General features: G+C 44.6%; 1 protein-coding gene across 8 annotated transcripts in view; it reads right to left on the reverse strand.

Moving 5' to 3' along the window:
• Cacna1e (calcium voltage-gated channel subunit alpha1 E) overlaps positions 1–19,344 on the reverse strand; it is a 304,265-nt gene that overhangs the window by 283,078 nt on the left and 1,843 nt on the right. The gene's annotated exons all lie outside the window — the stretch shown is intronic.

Here is a 19,344-nt window from a genome sequence, read left to right on the forward strand (position 1 = left end):
AATAAATAGTAAAAGCGCTATCTGACTGGAAAGAGGAGAGAGAGAGAGAGAGAGAGAGAGAGAGAGAGAGAGAGAGAGAGAGACTTTGCAATGAGAAACAAGAGTCAGTGCTCTCACTGCAAAAGTTGCCCCAAAATGGCGCTCAAAGGGAAAGCCACCACCATCCACCTCCATAGAAGAAACTAGAAAGACAAAAAGACCAGCATCTAAAGACAGGTGAACACAAAGCCCTAAACAGATCACGGCCATTTTTATTAGCCTACTAAATCAATTCTAAAGTGTCTGCTGCAGCTCAAGGTTTTGGGGAGAGCATCTGTCTGTGGTCACAGTCTCCAGGAGGTGGCTGACTGGCTGCAGCTATGATCTAACACCAAAGACATCTACCACCCCAGTAAAGATTTTAAAAGAAAATTATGGTAATGGGCCTCCGGGAAGAAAGCAAAGACATTTGGCCCAGGACCTCCTGGGAATATGGAGAGCTCTTCCAAACAGAAGTCCCCAGAGGAGGATTTATGAAGCTGATGGCTCTGATGCAATCTCTTCCAGTGATTAGAAGGGATATTAATCACACCCGAGGCCAGAGCTAAGAACAGGAGCAGTTGAACCACCACAGAGGTCCGGCTCCAGCTCCTACAGACCCTGACGGAGACACAGTGAGATCATACGAGTGAAATGGCATCCACTCTGCCTGAGGCCACGGAGAAAGACACATCTGTCTGGCAACAATGAGTAACAGTAAAGAGGCAGGACCCGCGCTGAAACCACAGACACGGCCAACACTTTAGCCATTGTGTCAACAGACTGTGTTTTCATCCCTACCCTTTCTCAGACAAGTGTCCCTCCAGGATTCTCTCCCACCTAACCTGTCCACACGTGCCGTGCCCTCCAGTCTGAAAGGGAAATTCACACCTGTTAGAGTAACACTATGCCCGATGCCTTCATGGGGTAACAGTTCACCACTTTCTTTCCTGATCACCGTGGGAGTGGGGGTGCGTGGGGGAAGTGGGAAATAGATAAATGGAGAGAACTTCAACATGGCTTTCTAAGGCCTCTTAGCACTCATTCCTCTGGCCAGCCTAGCAAGATGGAATAGCCCAAAGGAAGTGAGAACCCAAGTTTCCTGGAAAGAAACTGTGCCTTACCGAGCCTTTTGCAAGGCTAATCAAGTAATTAGACCTTGGATGATTGTGGAGAGGCTGGAATGTCACCAGTCTGCCTCCTAAGTATAATTCATTCTGGGTTATTAGCAGTCTTTGTGAGTATCAGATAAAAGCCTTTTAGAATGGTTCGACTAAGCTGGGCACTAACTTCCAGCAGTACAAAAGCCACAATGCCATCAGTTACTATAGTGTATCAACATAAGGACTGTCCTCACATCTGGAATAAGTCATGTGCTCAGCTCTATTTCCCCATTTCTTTGGTGTTCCTCAAGCCTTGCTTTGGGGTTCTGTCTCTGTCCCAAGCAGACCAGTTCAGGCTTGGGCCCCATGGTCCCTCTCAGGGTAGGAGAGCTAACATTGTGGGCTTCTCTATGTGCGTTACCAATGCACAGTTCTGACAGCAAATGTGAAACTCCATCCACATTCCTCTTCCCTTCCCACCACTACACTGGGAGAAGTATAAACGTGAAACAGAAGTTCCTGAGTACTCCATGCTGTTCTACTTCACGATCTCACTGCTCTCCTCAGAGCAATTCTTCTTACCTCCCAGTCTTGTCTTGAGAGAGAAAGAGAGAAAGAGAGAGAGAGAGAGAGAGAGAGAGATCAAATCCCTCTTCTTTTTTAAAACAAAACAAAACAAAATAATACATCTTGTGACTTCCAGCCTTAACATCAGTTTTTTAAGTTTGGTTTCCATGGTGGTGGGATGCAACCCACCATCACCATGACAACTGCTTCTTTTTCAATCCCCGTCTGACAGGCAACCCCAGACACTCATGCACCTCTCTTTCAACCTACCATACCCCTGTCAAAAATTGAAAATGCTATCACCCCTGCTCCTAACAGCCTCAACCCGAGGGAATGGACAACAAAAAATGCATCAGTGAGAACACAACATGGAGGCCGAGGGGCCCTTGGGAGGCCTTTTGTCCCTGTGGACAGTCTAGCTGTACTACAGCAGAGGTCAGTGGACTTAGTTATTCAAGACAAATGATCCTTAGTATTACTCTCTAGTCAGCTGTAAAACCATGTCTCGCCTCTTGTGGCCTCTAAATCAAAGAACGCTATCTGACTCCCAAGACCCTGTCCCTTACATAAACCCATGGGAAGAAAACTCACATTGTTGCTACTTTGGAGAGACAAAGAGACAGGTAATAAGTGGCAGACCATTCTAGATCCATTTGTACCGCATAACTGCCAGAGAGTGGTAAGACGTACTTTTGAAAAAGACAACATCCCTGCTCTCCCTGTTCTGATACACATGCCCACTTCAGTGGCAGTCACCTGGAGGAATCCTAAAGAATCCATTTGTTATGTGCCTAACAGGATCTTAGACTTAAAACGGTAGTCATTCCACACATGATTTTGGTAATCGAGAGACAAATGACTGAATGAAAAGGTATGCGCTAGAAGCCTCAGATCAAAAACAAAACAGCAGTGGGGAAATTACTTGTTTCAGAAACCAGAATTAGTGTTTTGATGACACTCTGACAAATTTGGGACCATCAAGAGTTCTGGCATCAAACTGTACTTTAGTGGGTAGGGGGAACATGAGCTACAATGAACAGCCACACCCCAAGCTTTCCCTACTTCACAGAATCACGCACCACAAGGCAGGCTTCAAATGCTGCTGAGAACATACCAGGCAAAAAAATGAAGAACTTTTTGTTAAAGAGATCATAGATGGTTGCTCCAAGAATTTTTGTTTTCTTTGGAAACTCTGCAACTGTATCCATGTTCAAAGACATCACACAGCCTAGAAATCAGATGAGAGAGTATTGGAGCGACTAATGCTCAGCTCACGAAGGGAACACTTGAGAGACAACATAGTTGCTTTCAAACATCCAAGGGCCACCTTGGAATAGAGAAATCTGATACCTGTTTTAAAGTTATTCTGAAGAGTAAGACACCCTCTCTCCCAAGGGCAGATCTGAGCCAATACACAATACACAGAATATAGATCTGCTACTGTCTATAAGAAAGTGGATTATTTTGTTGAGAGGTAAATCAAACGCCTTACTAATAATACCATCAGGTTGAAAGCCCTCACGTATAGCACTTGCAAATGCTAGAATGTCGATATTGTCCCTATGACCAGTGTTGAGCTACAAATTTACATCAGAGATGGAGGAACATACACACACAAAGGACACTCAAGATTATAGAGAGGCCAGTCCCAGCATATGACTCACTGTAAGTCCCATGTTTCTGGAAGATTGTCAAGAATGTTCAGGAATTCCTCCATTTGATGGGCATTATGCTAAGTCAACCTTCATATGCTTAGAAGTTACTTTAACCAGGAGGAATCAAGGTTAAGAAGTCTTCAGTCAGGGACTCAAGGGTCTGCTGGGTGAACTAAGGCCTGAGGGTTCTGTCCCTCAGCCTAAAATTTCTAGATCTTTCTTCAGGAAGTCTTGAAGCAGACAGAGGTCAGCCTGAAGAAGCCGTAGGTGAATGCTTTTGTCAAGCCAATGCCTCTTAGAAGTAATTAATTATCATAACTCCAGGGTACCCAGGGGCTCCAGCTCTTTCACAACAGTCTGCAAGGGAAGTGAAAAGAAACAAAATAAAAACAGCTTGCCGACCTAGTAGTACATGCTGAAACCCAGCATTCCCTTGAGGCTCAGGCAAAAGCATCTTGAGTTCTAGGTCAGCCTGGACTATAGAGTAAACACGTTTCTCACAAAATAGGGTTGGAGGGAGGAAGGGGGAATAGATAAATAAGAAGGGAGGAGGGAAAGAAAAGTAAATGGATTAGGTAGATGACCCATCTCTCTAGAAGATAAGTGGCTCTCTGCCTAGGCTGAACTGCAGTCACTAGAAAAGTTTTTAAAAGTTAAAAGTATTGTATCCATCTCCAGATATTTTCATATGCCTTGGCTACTGTTGAGGCATCGGCATCTCTAGATGCCTGCAGACTTGTCCTAATATTTAGCCAAGGGGAAACTAGAGGCCAGTGGTGTCCTCAAACCAGGCAGATCCATTGACAATTACAGAAACTGAGACCCCAAAGGCAAATGAGGGACAATCAAAGGGAACCCCAGAGTTCTAACTATCTAGCACACAGTTCATCTATAACCTGGATACCAAGATTTAAATAACAAGAACAAGGACCTCTCTGAATTTTCAGCTTCATGTCGTCCAATGTCTTGGGAGGCTTTCATCAGAATAATAAAATACAAATATTCTAGCTTCCTCGCTTGAAAGGGATATCTGGGAATAAAGAAAAAGGAAGGAAGGAACGAACGAACGAAGGAAGGAAGGACTGCTTCTTGAAATTTTTGCTTATGTCTTTCACTGGACTATCCTTAAAAAGTATTTATCTTTTAAAGCAGGGTCTGGAGAATTTACCTATCCCTGAACCACTAAAAAGCAAAGAAATATTCTGAGAGGACTGCCTGCCTGAGTATCCACCCACTCGCCCACCAGCTGCAACCTAGTGTTGGTTTTTCTGTTTGGTAGAAAGCCCCTGATGAGTCCTGTCCTATCGCTTCATCTTAGACATGGTTCTCCATTTTGGGGGAAAAGAGAGCATTAGCTAAGGTCATGAAGCCTTCAGCTCATCATCACAGTATTTGCACGAGACAGCTTCATCCACATCCATCTTGTCCACTTGCACTTTTTGTGACTCAAATTCACTTTTGAAGTCTTGATCCTTGTATACACTCTTCCATATTTCCCCCAAAGCACCAAACCCACACACTTACTAACAGAAAAAAAGAGGGAAGGGTTGGAGAGGAGATGTCCGAGCAGAGAAGGACCACAAATGAAAGAGAAGAGAAAATGGGATCGAAGAAGCTGTCGGTCAGGTGTTCTTTTTAAAACAAAATCCCAATTGTTCCATTTTAACCAAATGAAGACTTGGGAGTGGGATGCTAGGGTGAAAGCCTACTAGCTCAGAGGCAGAGAAAGCACCAGCTGACCGTTCTACTTCACAGAAATACTTCACAAAAGGTAAAAACTCCTCCTCCTCAATACTATCTTTAAAACACTCTAAACTGAATGGCCCTCCCATCTACTTCCTATGTGTCTCTCTAGCCATCCTCCTGACTTCCTCTCACTTTCTATGGCTTTTTCTATGTTCACTTCCTGTCAACTGGTTGCTTGCTGCACCTCTTGACCTATGGTTGATTTTATTTAATCTTGTTAACAATAAACAAAACACTCTAGGATTAAAGGTATGTGTTAGGCCTGAGCCGCACCACAACTAGAAACAGCTCCCTCGCCCCATATGCAATCTCAGGCTCACAACCGGGTTCTAGCCAACATGCAGTCACTTAGGACGTTGTGGTAAGTCCCTTGAGGCCTTTGACTGTCTGTTTTCCTACAGATAACTAAGGGTATAATCAGAATTTCTCCTAGAATCTTGTAATTCTAATGCTCTATTATTCTGTGATGTTACTGAGACAACCTGCTGGGAACACAAGTAGGGGAGATAAAAGATGACCATCCGTTATTACAATGGAAAGAAGTTGCTTTAGGTAAACCTATAAATAAAAAAATTCATTGTGATAGCATTCATATTGGAAATCCTGGCACAGCAGAACATATTTAAGGTGTCAGAAGTATGAACATTTTCAAGAATTAGAAATCCATGACCAGTGGCGTTGATTGGAAGCTTCTAGCAATAGTGAGAAATTTGAACTTTTACTGTGGTGGCAGCCTGAGTGTGAACATAAGACTGTTTTCCTCATACCCTCTAAAAGCTTTTCCTTCACGCTTTCAAGATAACTCTCTTCTGCATCCTCTGAACCACCCCCAGGCAGGCCCCACTTTAAAAAAAAAAAAAAAAAAAAACTCCAAAAGCAGAAGCATTCAATGAGTAAAAGTTCAAGGAAAAGTCATATAAACTGCCACCTCCACAAGCTCACAGATCCCACTCAGGTACCCTGGAGCAGAGAGGACCGAGGAAGACGTTTGGAGGACTGAAAAATGAAAACCCCACAGACTAACGCATGCTAATGGTGAAAGGAAAATTGGTGTTTTCAAACCAAAGCTTCTGGGCAAAGCAGTGGAATTCACACAGCAGAAGGGATCAGGAGAAGACGAGACTGGTCAAAGATTCAAGATTCCAACCAAAACGTGCATCCCGGGGACGCAAGCCAAGACGTCCCAGGCCCGTTTCATAGAACCTACGAGAGCTTTGCTTTTCTCTTCTCCCATTAGTTGGTCCTTCTCTCTGCTCCTGCCACATGCCCAGTGGGTACCACAAATACACATAAGCAGTTCACAGTGCTATCCCAAGAAAAAAACACCATTACAGAAGGCCAGTCTTTCATCATCGAGATAGCAAGGTCCATGAAAAGAAAAAAAAAAAAAAAAAAAAGAATGACTAACAAGCGGAGCTAGTAAGACCACAGCTGTCTGTGACCCTGCACCAGCTTTAAAGAGCAGTGAATTAAATACAAAGAGGTCTCAAAAGCACACTGCAGAGTGACCATCAGACAATAAGCATTCGTTAAAGCTTAGTTTCCTCTGTCTGTTCCTGAGAGCTTACAGCCCTGGGGGTTAGCCTCTATAGAACGCTGCTAAAAGTACACGATAGAAATGAAAAAAGATAATAAGAGAAATGGCCTACCTTACTGTGAAGATTATCCTCAACAAAGCTCCTTTCAGACAGAAGTATGCAAACTTCTAGATAATTCTAATATCCTAGAGTCTGCCCCCGTGCTTCGTTACCTTGACTTTGTCCACTGACGTTTGGAAAATAAGCCCTCGGCCTGTGAATTCCATGGTGTCGTTTTCTACCCTCTGTCACCAGACAGTCCAAAGGTGCAACACCCTATTCACAGAGCGTGAAGAGGGGCAGTAATCTCAAAAGTAAAGACTCGCACACAGAACTCTCTATAAGGGGGTGCCATCTTGTGAAATCCTCTGCATTCGCACAGCCCCATATTCCCCAGACCAGCCCCCCTCCCTGTGTTGCCACATCCACCCATTCACTCCACCTCCAGATAAGCCCACGCCCTTCAACTGCTCCTCTATCAGCAGACCAGAAGAACACATGCACCTCAGTGCGTCCATATGGCTCCGTGATTTCACAAACACTCATTTCCATGCAAATACAATCCAAAGTTAGCAGAATGGAGAGACAGTTTCTTTAACTTTTTTTTCTGCCCACTCCATAACTGCTTCAGAGACTTCAGTCTGGTCGCCAGGAGCTAAGTGGTCCACCCTTAATCCCACATGCTCACACATATCAGTATCTGGTTCCCACCAGTAGAATCCCTCCAGGATACACAGAGCTCACTGGACACACTTCCAAAGACTCAGAGTTTCTAACCCCCATACAGCTCTCCGATCTCTTCAGAAGCTTCATCTTTAGTTGACAGAAACTCATCCCACCTCTCTTTGCTGACAGAACACAAAGACCTTGCAAATCTAAGAAAGCTAACCGACAAGAAAGTTTATGGGAAGGCTGGTAACCCCTGGGAATGTGCCTGGTGGCCAAGGTAAAACTGTCTTTCCCGGGGATCCTTCTATATACTTCCAGTTGGGCGATCCAAAATATCTGTCTACCAATTTTATATAAATGAAAACAAAATCCAGTACGTTTGGTTAAGGCCATTAATGGTTTTGAACACCTGATCTGCTTTAATCAGAAACTTGCAGGAGAAATTCTTCCCCGCTATTGCTCCTTGGGATTTTTGCATCATAAATCTGAATGAGTCCTGGGAAAAGGTATTGGTGCCGAATCAGCATTTGAAAAATATACAAACGAGGACAAGTTTTAATGTGAATGTTTTAAATTTTATTTTTTAAAAAATGTGAACTTAATAATTGGAAGAAAGCAGGAAGGAAGATTTTCACCGAACACTATCTGCAGTGGTCAAAAGCATTAACTCTAATGAGCCCTCCAGCTCTCACTCGGTGTGTCCTAATAAGTAAATGAGTTAACCTCTCCATGCCTTTTCCTCTGACTGTGGAATGCAGAAAGCATAACCAAGCTGTGATGTGGTCACAAGGAAAGATTTCAAAACGTGCTTTCCATGGGAAGCACTAAGCCTAGCACTCTGGCATAGAGAAAGTTTAGTTGGACTTTTATGAACTGTATCATCGTTAACACTTGTACTAATATCTGATGTGTTTGCAGAGACCTTTCATCCACAGTAGCCAGTGTTAGCCCTAAGACAGTCCTGCAAGGTTAGCCTGACGGGAAATGAGTTCCACGTCCTCAGAGCTGAGGGGTGAGACCCTGAGGCGCAGGTATCTGAAGGGGCCTACAGAGGTCACGTGGAAAAAACTCCGGTTAGAAATCTGCCAAAGGTCAGGAGAAAGCGAGACAATATCGTTAGAAGGGGGAAGCTTGGCTGCAGGTACTTAATACTGAATCATCCATAATTAACTACGTATTAATAACTACGAGTCATCCATGGATTACTTGGTGCCCATCCCTAAACTACGTATTTTATATGGGTTGCCTCGACTGAACGCCACAGAAATCCAACACGATTTGCCATATAAGCTCAATCACTATTTCCAGGTTATGTTTGGGGGCTTTGAGACAGATGGAGTTAAGCAGGTTGCCACAGTGTGCAGCGAGGAAGCAGCCCAAGTGGAATTGAGACTTGAAGCCACAGCCATACCCTTAGCATGTACTCCCCTGCTTTAAGTAAGAGACTGGTGGGTCCTACACCCAACAGCAACACTTTCATCAGCGGGGCTGTAGACTCAATGATGCCCGTATCCCCCCAACTCCTGGGTTTTTATTATCTAATTAAAAAAATAAACTATCACCTGAGATTCTGAAAACAGTACCTAAAGTGGACTTTGGAAAAGGCAAGATGCTGCGTCCTAGCTCAGAACAAAGCTGAAATAGTCATGAAAGCATGTGTTGATTTCAGCGAAGCATGTGACGGGGATATCTCCCCCAGTATTTTTACAGACAAAGAAGTGTCAGTTGGCTTGAGAACGGTTCAAAGGATTTGAGAAAAGCCGAGTAGTCAAGGAGTACTTACTAACACACCAAAGAGAAGCATAAGGGACTCCCAGTTCTAACCAGACTTTTATTGATTATTTGACTCAACTCTCAGAGCACTTGTTTATCAAATCTACAGGTGACGCAGAGTGGGAAGAGGTCCTATCCAGAGACTATGACGGATGTGTGACCAAAAGCAGCAGCTAACTGCTGGTGCCCCATCCCCTGGATTCAAGTTCACTGGGGTTGGACTTGGAAAGTTAACTTAACCCTCTTTAGCCTCAGCTTCCCCATGTTTAAGACGTAGATGATGTCTTGTGGCTGTTGGTTTGTTTAAATGTGGAAAGGATGGGATTTGGTGGCCAAAGATGGATAGCGCTTTCCTTTCCACTCGAAAAGATTCCCTACAGTGTGGATAGCAACATCAGAAACAAGCAAGGAGGTAAAAGTACCCCAAACAAATCAGGGCCCAGACTTCAACCTAAAGATCAAACTGAGGGTAAAGTTGGAGGCACAATTCTGTCATCTCCTAATGTGAAAAGATCGTAAGTTTCGTGGACAACACCCTCAAGTCAGGAATCTAAGGCTATTTCTCAAACAAAAGAAAAAGTTCAAAAGAATATTTACCAAAAAAAATAATGCTTATATTGTTCTATATTCTGATAATTTAAAAAAAAGCAATAATGGAAAATGACTCCTCCCCTGCAGGTATCTTCAACCAACACAAAGGTTATGAGGGAAGAAGTGTTAGGGTAAACATAATGCTCAAGATGGCTCAAAGGGAACCCGGAGGAAGGGCTTGGTCTTATCCTCCCCAAGAGCAATCAATGAAGGTGTCAAAGAGAAAATAACCTCTAAGGACAATCCTAGAGCTAGACAGATAGATGGGCAGGTATAAGGAGCTGGAGGCCCAGTAAAAGATGACGGCCTTTGCTGTCACTGGGCTGCCTAGAGCTGGAGCTGGGATGGGAACTGTGTGGGTTGCAGTGGGCTGTGAGGCACCCTGCCCATCAAAGTCCAAGGAGCTCAATTACAAAGTTAATAAACATCAGGCCCCAGAGGAAACAGCTTTCGAGTGTAGCTGCCCTTGCCACTAGCCACGTGTAGATATTTAAATCTAAATTAACCGAAACCAGATAAAATTTAAGGGCACGTAGCATGCCCCTGTCAGGTGATACAAATCAAACCATAACAGCCATTGCAAGGAGTTCTTATCTATAACATTGTGCGGTACCACAAGGACATCAAGGAAATCCGTGAACTGGACCGGCATTTCCTTACACAGCAGAAACCAAAAGGACTAAGAAAATGCATGGAGGCACTGGAGAATTTTGATTTCTTGTTCTTATAAGGATTTTAAGTATCAGAGAGTGTTTTGTCATTACCTGTCTGGAGCTAGAGAAGGGCTCCCTAATGAATTCATGTTCTCTGAGTAGAATGTGCGTCTCATGCCAGTCTGACTTGTCAGTCTTGGGTAAACACTTCTCTGTAGCCCTTTCACGAAGGGTTCTAATCACACTAGACTTAAGGTTCGTGGTACATAGTTAGGGAACATGCTTCCTGGGCACCCAGTATCCCAGCACCCATCCAAACATTGGGAATCCAACAATCACTATTTTTAAATTGACTCTTGGAAGTCCCATACTGAGTGCAAAGTTGTATGTGTATTGAATGCAAACCACATAAAAACAGTGTACTAAGAAGTCTAATAGTTCCAGTTTGCCAAGATAGTCACCTAGAGGCCTTCTAGACAGCCTCTCAAGTTACTTCCAACAAAATGTAGAGTTTACCCTTAAGAAAATAAAAATACTATCACCCCACGATAAGATCTTTGGATTCTAGCATCCCTTGACCTTTGTTGAGAAAATGGCAGGTGAGCAAGTGAAAGAACACGGAAAGAGGTTCAGGCACAAATGGCAGATATTCAGAGTCCAGAGAAGAAATCGCCTGACAACCCTGGCTGATATGACTAGTGAAAGTTCTATTAGAAATCTAGGCAGCCATTTTCAATGTTATTGCACAGAAATAAGCTCACCATAGGGTATAACATCAGCTTGCCAACTGGGGAGCTCTCCAAGCAAATGTAAAGCCCACTGAGCTGCCTACCCTTCCTGAGGACACACTAAATCACATAGCAATCACACCAGGACGAGCTCTGATTCTATGGTCCCTAAAGCTAAAAGGGCTGACTTTCAGAGCAATACATACAAGTTCTCTGTCACCCACTATAACCAGAGAAGAAAACCTGTGATAAGCAAAAAAAATTAATGAATCATAGGACTCGAGAGATGGCTCAGTGATTAAGAGCACTATTGCTCTTCTAGAGGACCTAGGTTCAATTCCCAGAACCCATATTGCCGCTCACTGTCTGTAACTCCAGTTCCAAGGGATCCAACACCTTCATATAGACATACATGCAAACAAAGCATCAATGTACATGAAATAAAAATAAATAAATTAAAAATTAATGAGTTGCAACAGATAACTATTTATGTGGTGTGAATGTGGTTTGTAGTTTGTGAAAGCTCAGAATATGGTGTGTAGTCCATTCAGACTGTTTGAACATAACTCAATAGACACTTGATTGACGATATTCAGAAAGCACTCCAGCATTCTGTGTGCCTAGGGGCCATCATTAGAAACCTCAATTGTCATTACATTATAGATCTCTGGGTGCCAATTAATAGAGTTTTTACAGAAAAATTCCAAATAATAAACACAGCATTTTCTTTAACAGTGGGTAAGCCTGCGGTGGGTCATATAGAAATTGAGGCAATTCTAAAGAAAACTGTGAAGTAATACTTGTCTTTTATAACTTCCAATCCCCATGTAATGACCCCTGACTTTCTCCCAGCAGTCAGTACCCTCATACTAACTACCACAGAGTGCCCGCGTCCTGCAGATCCCAGCCAGAGCAGTACTAGAGACAGCTTAATCACTTTGTTGATGCTTGTTAAATCAATAGCAACATATTTAATTACAAATCATTCAATAAAAGAATATGCACCACTTGCCATGTGCCAGCAGTGTACTAGGTGCTGGAATTAAAATGGACACACCCATCCCCATAAGAGCCTGATCTCAGTCATGAAACGGAGAGTCTGCATTCCCATCCCCAAGATCTCATCATTACATTGGTAGAATGATCTGGAAGCCTCAAAATGTCTGAGCCCAAACAATAAGTTTCTGTGAACAGCAGAGAGGTTATATGTATAGCAGAGGCAGATTTAGGCTGGATAATCTCCCTTGCTCCCTTGTTTTGTTTTTTGTTTTGTTTTGTCTCTGTGTAGCCCTAGCTATCTTGAAACTTGCTCTATAGACCAGGTTCCTCTCAAACTCAGATCAACCTGCCTCTGCCTCCTGAATGCCGGGAATTAAGTCGAGAGCCACCACTGCCTGGCAGATTAGCAATTCTTATGACGATCTCTCTAAAGGTATGTCAAGACAGAGCAAAATTGTATGATAGGAGCAGCATCTCTCAAGCTTCCAAGACCACCAGTGACAAGAACACTTGGGGACTTTTGATAAATAAGAATTCTAAAACCCCAATTCAGACTGACTGGGTCGGGAACTCCAAGAACCCAGACCCACCCACAGAGCTGTATTCTAACAAAGCCGCCCAGGTAATTCTGAGGCAAATTGAAGTTTGGAGGCTGAGACCTTAATGAAGCTGGTAGAGTATGCACGTCTGACTTCAACACAAAGGACCCAAATGAGGAATTAGCTCTGATGCTGATGGAAATCACCTACTGAAGGAAATGGCAGCTGACAGAACAGTAGCAAACTAGTTCCCAACAGCACACAGCTGGAAGTTGCCAGGATGTTAGTAACTGTTGAAAATTCATTTCATGCTTTTCTGACTCTGACCAGCCCCGTGAGACAATGGTATAAAAACTGGGGAAGGTGGTACCGTTTAAAAGCCTCTCGACTCACAGCTAAGCTAATGAACCCTCCACACAGTTTCCAGAGCTTCCTTCCTGGTCTGGGAGGACACTCACAACACCACGTGTCTTGACAATGATTCTGTATAGTCTTACCCCAGCAAAGCTCCATTCACGTCGAAACCCAGAACACTTCATTTTCAACTCACCAGTTATTCACTGTGCAGCTACATCTCCTGTTACTGCATCCCTCTTACTATTTCTGTCCCTGAAGGGCAGAAGGACTGACAAACAGACCTAAAACATACTTTCCAGATTCATCAGAGACACCATTAAAGCAGGACTAATGGTGTTGATGAAGTAAAGCCCCGAGATCACACAGCTGTGGCGGAGATGGCCATCGACTCCACACCTGGCACAGGTGTGGCACGGAGCCTCTCTCTGAAGCAACATAACAGGGACAGATCCCTGAACCTGAGACTCACATCTAACTGAGTGAGTATTTCCAAGTCTATGATTCAGTATCTAACACTGTTGTTGGGGGATGGGGGGACTTAGGGGGAAGAACAACTCCCATGAAGTAATCACTTCTCTGTTAAGGGGATTTCTCAGGTAAGAATTGTTAGTCCTGCACTGCTTTCTAGAGCTGTAGAGATCAAGATTCATCTGAGTTTATGGGGGGAGAAATGACCAGAGATGGCAATTAAAGAAACATCTTTAGAACACTCAAGCAAAGACACATCTCAGACATTTCCTTGAAATGAGCCGCACACACGAGAGATCGCTAGATCAGAGGAGCCTAAAAATGTTGCGCTGTGGTTTCTGTTCTTGATTAAGAACAATGCTAGAGACATCACAGGAAGCCCACACGAGTTCTCTCTGTGTAGGCTTAGAATATGGTAAGGGAAATGCTGTAGAGCTCTCATATCTCGGGACCTGTTTTTTTTTTAGAGGGACTGCTTTAAAAGCCATGTGGTGTGACAATGACAATGGTGGTGGCGGCAGTAGTGGACCCCTCTGCAACACTCCATCCCGATTCCTGGCTGAATCCTCATTGGAACTTAAAATGCTCATAGAAGCCTGCATCTTGGATCAGGGGCTCAACATTTACCAGCATGAAAATACCAAACTACCCAGAGGAGTCTGAGTGGCAAATACTTAGGGACATAGATGCCTTCTTCCTAACCATGATCTCTAAGTGAAAGGTAATCAGCTACCTATTTGTCAGGTACCCAAATGCAACAGGGCAGATAGGAGGCAGTCGTTATACAAATGGCGAGAAAAGGCACGAAGTGGTTACTTCTCTATTAGGGGGATATCTCAGATAAGACTTTTAAGTCATGCGCTGCTGTTTTCTTTCATGTGGCTTGTCTTTCCCTCTTAAGGACATATATTCTAGCTATCCCTTTCTTTCCAGATTAAAAGATTGTCCTCCAAGCTGCCTTTCCCCATACCACAGTCTCACCATAAACAACAGAGGCATTAAAGGAAAATGTTGGTTTCCGATACTGGTCCTTTTCAAAAGACCATTGTCATATCCAAGCAGAGGCGAATGACCCCGCTTTTCTGAAAATTCTAGGAAAAACCCACACATGTGATGAATTATTCACAAAGGCTGAGCCTAAAAATGAGAAAGGGAGACAGACATACAGAAGGATGAAATGATGGGTAGAAGGCTGGGCTGGAAGAGGAAGTGAAGACCTGCCCTCTGTCTCCCTGAATAAAAGAGGACTCATTACCTTGTATTTAGGTCTACTCCTTCCTGTCTTTGTGCTCAGTGGCAGACAGATTGTATAAATGTCCTCTGCAGGACTGGACTTCATGTGGGAGGTGGGGGATAATGGTGTCCTGTGATTGCCCAGAGCAGGGGACGGTCAAGACCAAGCCAACAGGTATAATCAAGAGGTCTGCATGAGTTCTGATAGCTTAGCAAATCCTGACTCATTTTTGTTTTAAATAAGAGCACAAAGTCTGAAGAAAACCAGATGCTCCTATAAAGAGCGAAGAAAGAAGCAGGTAGGGGGCGCCTGCATCGTGTATGGTAACGGTAACGGCTCTGAAGAGATGAGCAGTGTTACAGGAAGCCACTGGTTCCAATCTGGATCCCTGGGGAGGAAGGGAGGCCTGCACTCTTCATTGCCTTCCTCCTCCTCTAGTTCCTACCGAATGCTGCACCTATTGAAAGGAAGGTAACTGCAGGAAAGTGGGGGAGGGGAATAACAGCAGGCAAACCAATAGACTGACCTATCACATCCAAGATAAGTTTGTTTTCATCCTCAAGTCGTTTCGTTCCTGTGAATTCGTCCATTCCTACTCACTGTCCAGGCTTACAAAAGGCATGCGCTACCATGGCCAGGCCTTCCCTCACCTCATCTAAAGGACAAAACAAACAGGCAATCCCAGGAACCCCGGAAAACAAAGATCTTTATTCTACACCCTTGTGCCAACCACAGTCATGGCATCTACGATCAATGGAAAATATGAGGGCCCCACATCCTCTGACTGCAGGATTATAGATTTCATCCTTGTCCCATTCCCAGTGTCCCCAGTCAAGACTCATGATCCACCAGAGTTACATCAAACCCAAATTTCTTGCCAGGCCTGTAGTTTACTATCTTACAAGGCATGTATATTCAGAAGCAACCAGAGAAGGGTACATGCCAAAACGGGAGCTTTGCGAACTAACACATTCTGTAATCCTCAGCGAAATCCTGCAAATAAATCTACAATTCACTGAACAATTTACAAGGGGGAAATCTGCGATATGCACAGTAGCCTCAGACCCACATCCAGAGTGCTCCGAGGAGATCCTGAAATTCTTCACGAGAAACCCTACACGCACAACCCCAGGTTCACTATAATGAGCTTCATCCACTCAAAGGCTGCAACCACATTTGATCTTCCTACTCCGAACTGTTCCCTTCCACAGGAAACAAGCGCTGGCCTGCTGAGATGACCAAGTGGGTGAAGGAAAGACAATCTCCCACTGCCAATCTATGATGTAGAATCTCTTAAGTCAGACATACCATTCCTCCATCCCTGACCTGGAAAAAGTGCAAAGACGGGCAGGCTATCTCACAAACTATGTGAGAGACCCCCAAGTGCCTACCCACATAACCATCCCTGAGCAAGGAACAGGCAGAATGGTGGTGTGCAGTACAAGGAACAGGCAGAATTGTAGTGTGCGGTAAAATGGACAGCAAGTAGCTTTCAGAATAGCCAATGCCCGGGGAAGAAAGAACACTTGTTAGATCTATTAGATGAGCAAGCAAGAAAGAAACTCCATAAAATGGGATATCACATTTTAAATCAGATTAGCATTTTTCAAAAAGACTACGTTATCGTCTGCAGAAGAGAATGTCGTGAGAAAATAAAATTATCTCCCTATGCAGATGTAGCTTCTAAGAAAAAGGAAATGCATTCAGAGTGGGCTGTTGTCTTTCCACCATCTTTCATGTCAAATCTGGGTTATTGTAGACATTTCCCTTCAAATCAGAACTAGACAACCCCTATTAAGAGCAAGATAAGGCTCTCCTAAGTCAGCAGGTCCTAGAAGCACAAATTAAATCACACCTTTTACTTAGCTCATCCTTTCAGATCAATGAAATTAAAATGCACGACATGTAAGGAAAGCGCCTAATCATCCTAGTTCCTCCGTGACTTTCTGTCACACAAAAAAGAAAAAAAGAAAAGAAAAGAAAGAAAGAAAGGAAGAGAAAAGAAAGTACAAAGTTCAAAAAGTGTAGTGCACAGCAATCAAAATCTGCACCTGAATGACTGTGTGTTAGTACCAAAGCAGGTCTTAACAGAATTTCCTAACAACGTCCCTGTTGTGAAAATCTGGCCCCAACAACGAACAAAGTAGTTGTTAAACTGGTCACTACCACCACCAGGAGTACAGTTAATTATTGACGCATTAGTCGCCGGCGTGTGATTTAGCAACTGGGAAGTGGGACCCAGGAGTCTGGATTTTGAACACGCTCTCAAGTGATACAGAGGAGGCTCCTTGATCTCAGTGAGATGCAAGAATCTAAATGACTTCACCTTGAATGATGAGTTCCCACTTTGCAGGTGTGCAGAAGTCCCCAAAGGATTCCATTAATAATAATGGATGCTTATTGGGTAATTAGGTAATGTTCCAGGCACTTGACACGTTAACCCATTGAATTCTCCCACTAACTCTTTATCATCACCCCGATTTTACAGGTAAGAAAACTGAATCATAGAGTAGTGAAGTAACTTTTCAAGGTCATTGGGGTTTCTGGAGGAGCTGAGATTTGAACTCAGGCAGCCTAATTAGAGAGCTTTAAAGGTAACCTCTGCTCACACTGATTCTCAAAAGGTGAAGCAGAGATTTGGGGAAACTGGACGTTGGACACTAGAGGAAAGGTGACACTGGCTCTGATGCGGCTTGGAAGAAAATGCAGAGCCCACAGAGGCACAATGCTTCCACGTGGTCACCACCGGAGGGAATACGTTAGTCAGTTACACTGTACAACCAGAAGGGGAAAAAAATCCAACCAGCTTCCCCTCAACATCTTAGCAGATGCTGTCTGAACAGGTTACAACAGCCTATGGGCTGTAGAAAAACTGTAAAATGTCTAAGTATGAAGATAGCAAAGGTGACTGGGACGGGACTTGTGGCCAAGGCACTGAGTATGACAATGGAATCCACTCTCTCCAGAATCTCTCCTTTGGCGATCCTTAGTCCATTTTGGCTAAAGGAGAGGAAAAGGGGATGCATAAAACCTAGCAGCGCCTGGTTCTCAAAGCTCCTGGTGGAAAACCCGTGTCTTTGCAGCAGAAGTGAAAAGAGGAAAAGGCTTTGGTGCGGGAAACATGCTTCGTGTCCCAGTCCGGGAGCTTGAGCCCAGCCGGAAGTACCCTACGTGCTGCACCGGGTGACTAGGGAGCGCCGACCAGCCAGGGAGTTTTGATGGCGCTGTCCGAGGTGCCAAGGAGAGCTGCTGCCACACTTTGCCATCTGCGGGTCTGAGAGGATGCTTTGTCTACTGCAAGCAAACGGAGAAGGGGGCTGTCGGGTTGGGGGGTGTCCTAAGCAGGTCACAGGAAAGAGGCACCTGGTGGGTGGAAAATCTAAAAGAACCGTAGAAGGCGGCGGTCGAGGGAGGGGACCTTCACTGGGAGGTCGGTCCAGTACCGCTCTGAAGAGCTATTTGCAGCCGCAGCGTGCAATACAATGCAATCTGTCCGCTTTGTGCAGCTCACTGACAGGCATGACTGCAGGGGCCAGACCCCTCCCCCGCCCCAAGCCCCCATCTAAATAGTTCAACCCAAGCACTCTGTGGAGGTGGGAGGGGGAGGTGAGAACTGGAGAACAAGGAGGAGAAAGGGAGAAACCCAGCCAGGGGGTGACTGTGGGAGGATGTGAACAGCAGCAGGAAGCACCACTGCTTAGAGATGCTCCCTCATTTCTAATGAGGTGCTGCCTAGAAGCACCATGCGCCAGCCAATCCCAAAGCAGCTGAAGCAGGGAACTGAAGAGGAAAAAAGAAAAAAAAAAAAGGAAGGCCAAAAACTAGAGGTTGGGGGCTGCAGGAATTGTTCAGGCCCTGAGGGGAGTGAACTACCTTGCAAACGAATACTTGGACACCCAGTCCCCAGCCTCTGCTTTCTCACTGTTGCACACCTGAGGGGACGGTTGAGGTTGAGGGGAGGGAACAAGAGGCAAAGAGGAGGAGTTTCTTCTGCAGGTGAATTCTTCCCAAGAACTGTGCCTCCACAAGCACCAAAGTCCCTGTCCTCAAGCCAACCCCCCACAGCTAACCTCAAATCATTGGCTTGCCTCCTGTAATATCCAAAACACCCTACCACCCTCGACTCCTAATGGCCTTGTCGAGCATGCAAATTCTTAGTGCAGAGCAGGAGTAAGCTGCCTAATCAGCAGCCTGCATTTCGTGAGCTTGGTGAAACCCGCAAAGGTGTTCCTTCCATGGCCTTTTACCCCCCAAAACCAGCACCACCTCCCTAGATGACCTAGCCACTCTTTGTGAAGAACAACACCCTTGCTTTTAAAGATAAATTGTTTGCACACCTCTGACCCTCAGCTGAGGGGTTCAGGCCCAGGAGACCTGTCTGGTTCAGGATACTGGGAGAGCAACCAGGTATGGCAAACATTACAAGAGTAGCCACCCAGGGCAAAGAAAGGATGAACACACACCTCTTGGCCTGAAAAGAGAGCTCCAACTTTGAGCTATTTGGGCTGGTGGTAACATGATCCCCTCCCCTGACAGCCACTCACTTTCAGTAGAACTTAAACTTGGTCTCCAGAGTTAGCTGACTCCCTAGCCCAATGCCTGTTTCATGAGTATTCATTTGTCTACCTGTATACATGGGTTCGGCTCCTGCTCTTTGGGGCTTCTGG

This window comes from Rattus rattus, chromosome 10 (genome assembly GCF_011064425.1).
Source record: "Rattus rattus isolate New Zealand chromosome 10, Rrattus_CSIRO_v1, whole genome shotgun sequence".
Lineage (NCBI taxonomy): Eukaryota > Metazoa > Chordata > Mammalia > Rodentia > Muridae > Rattus > Rattus rattus.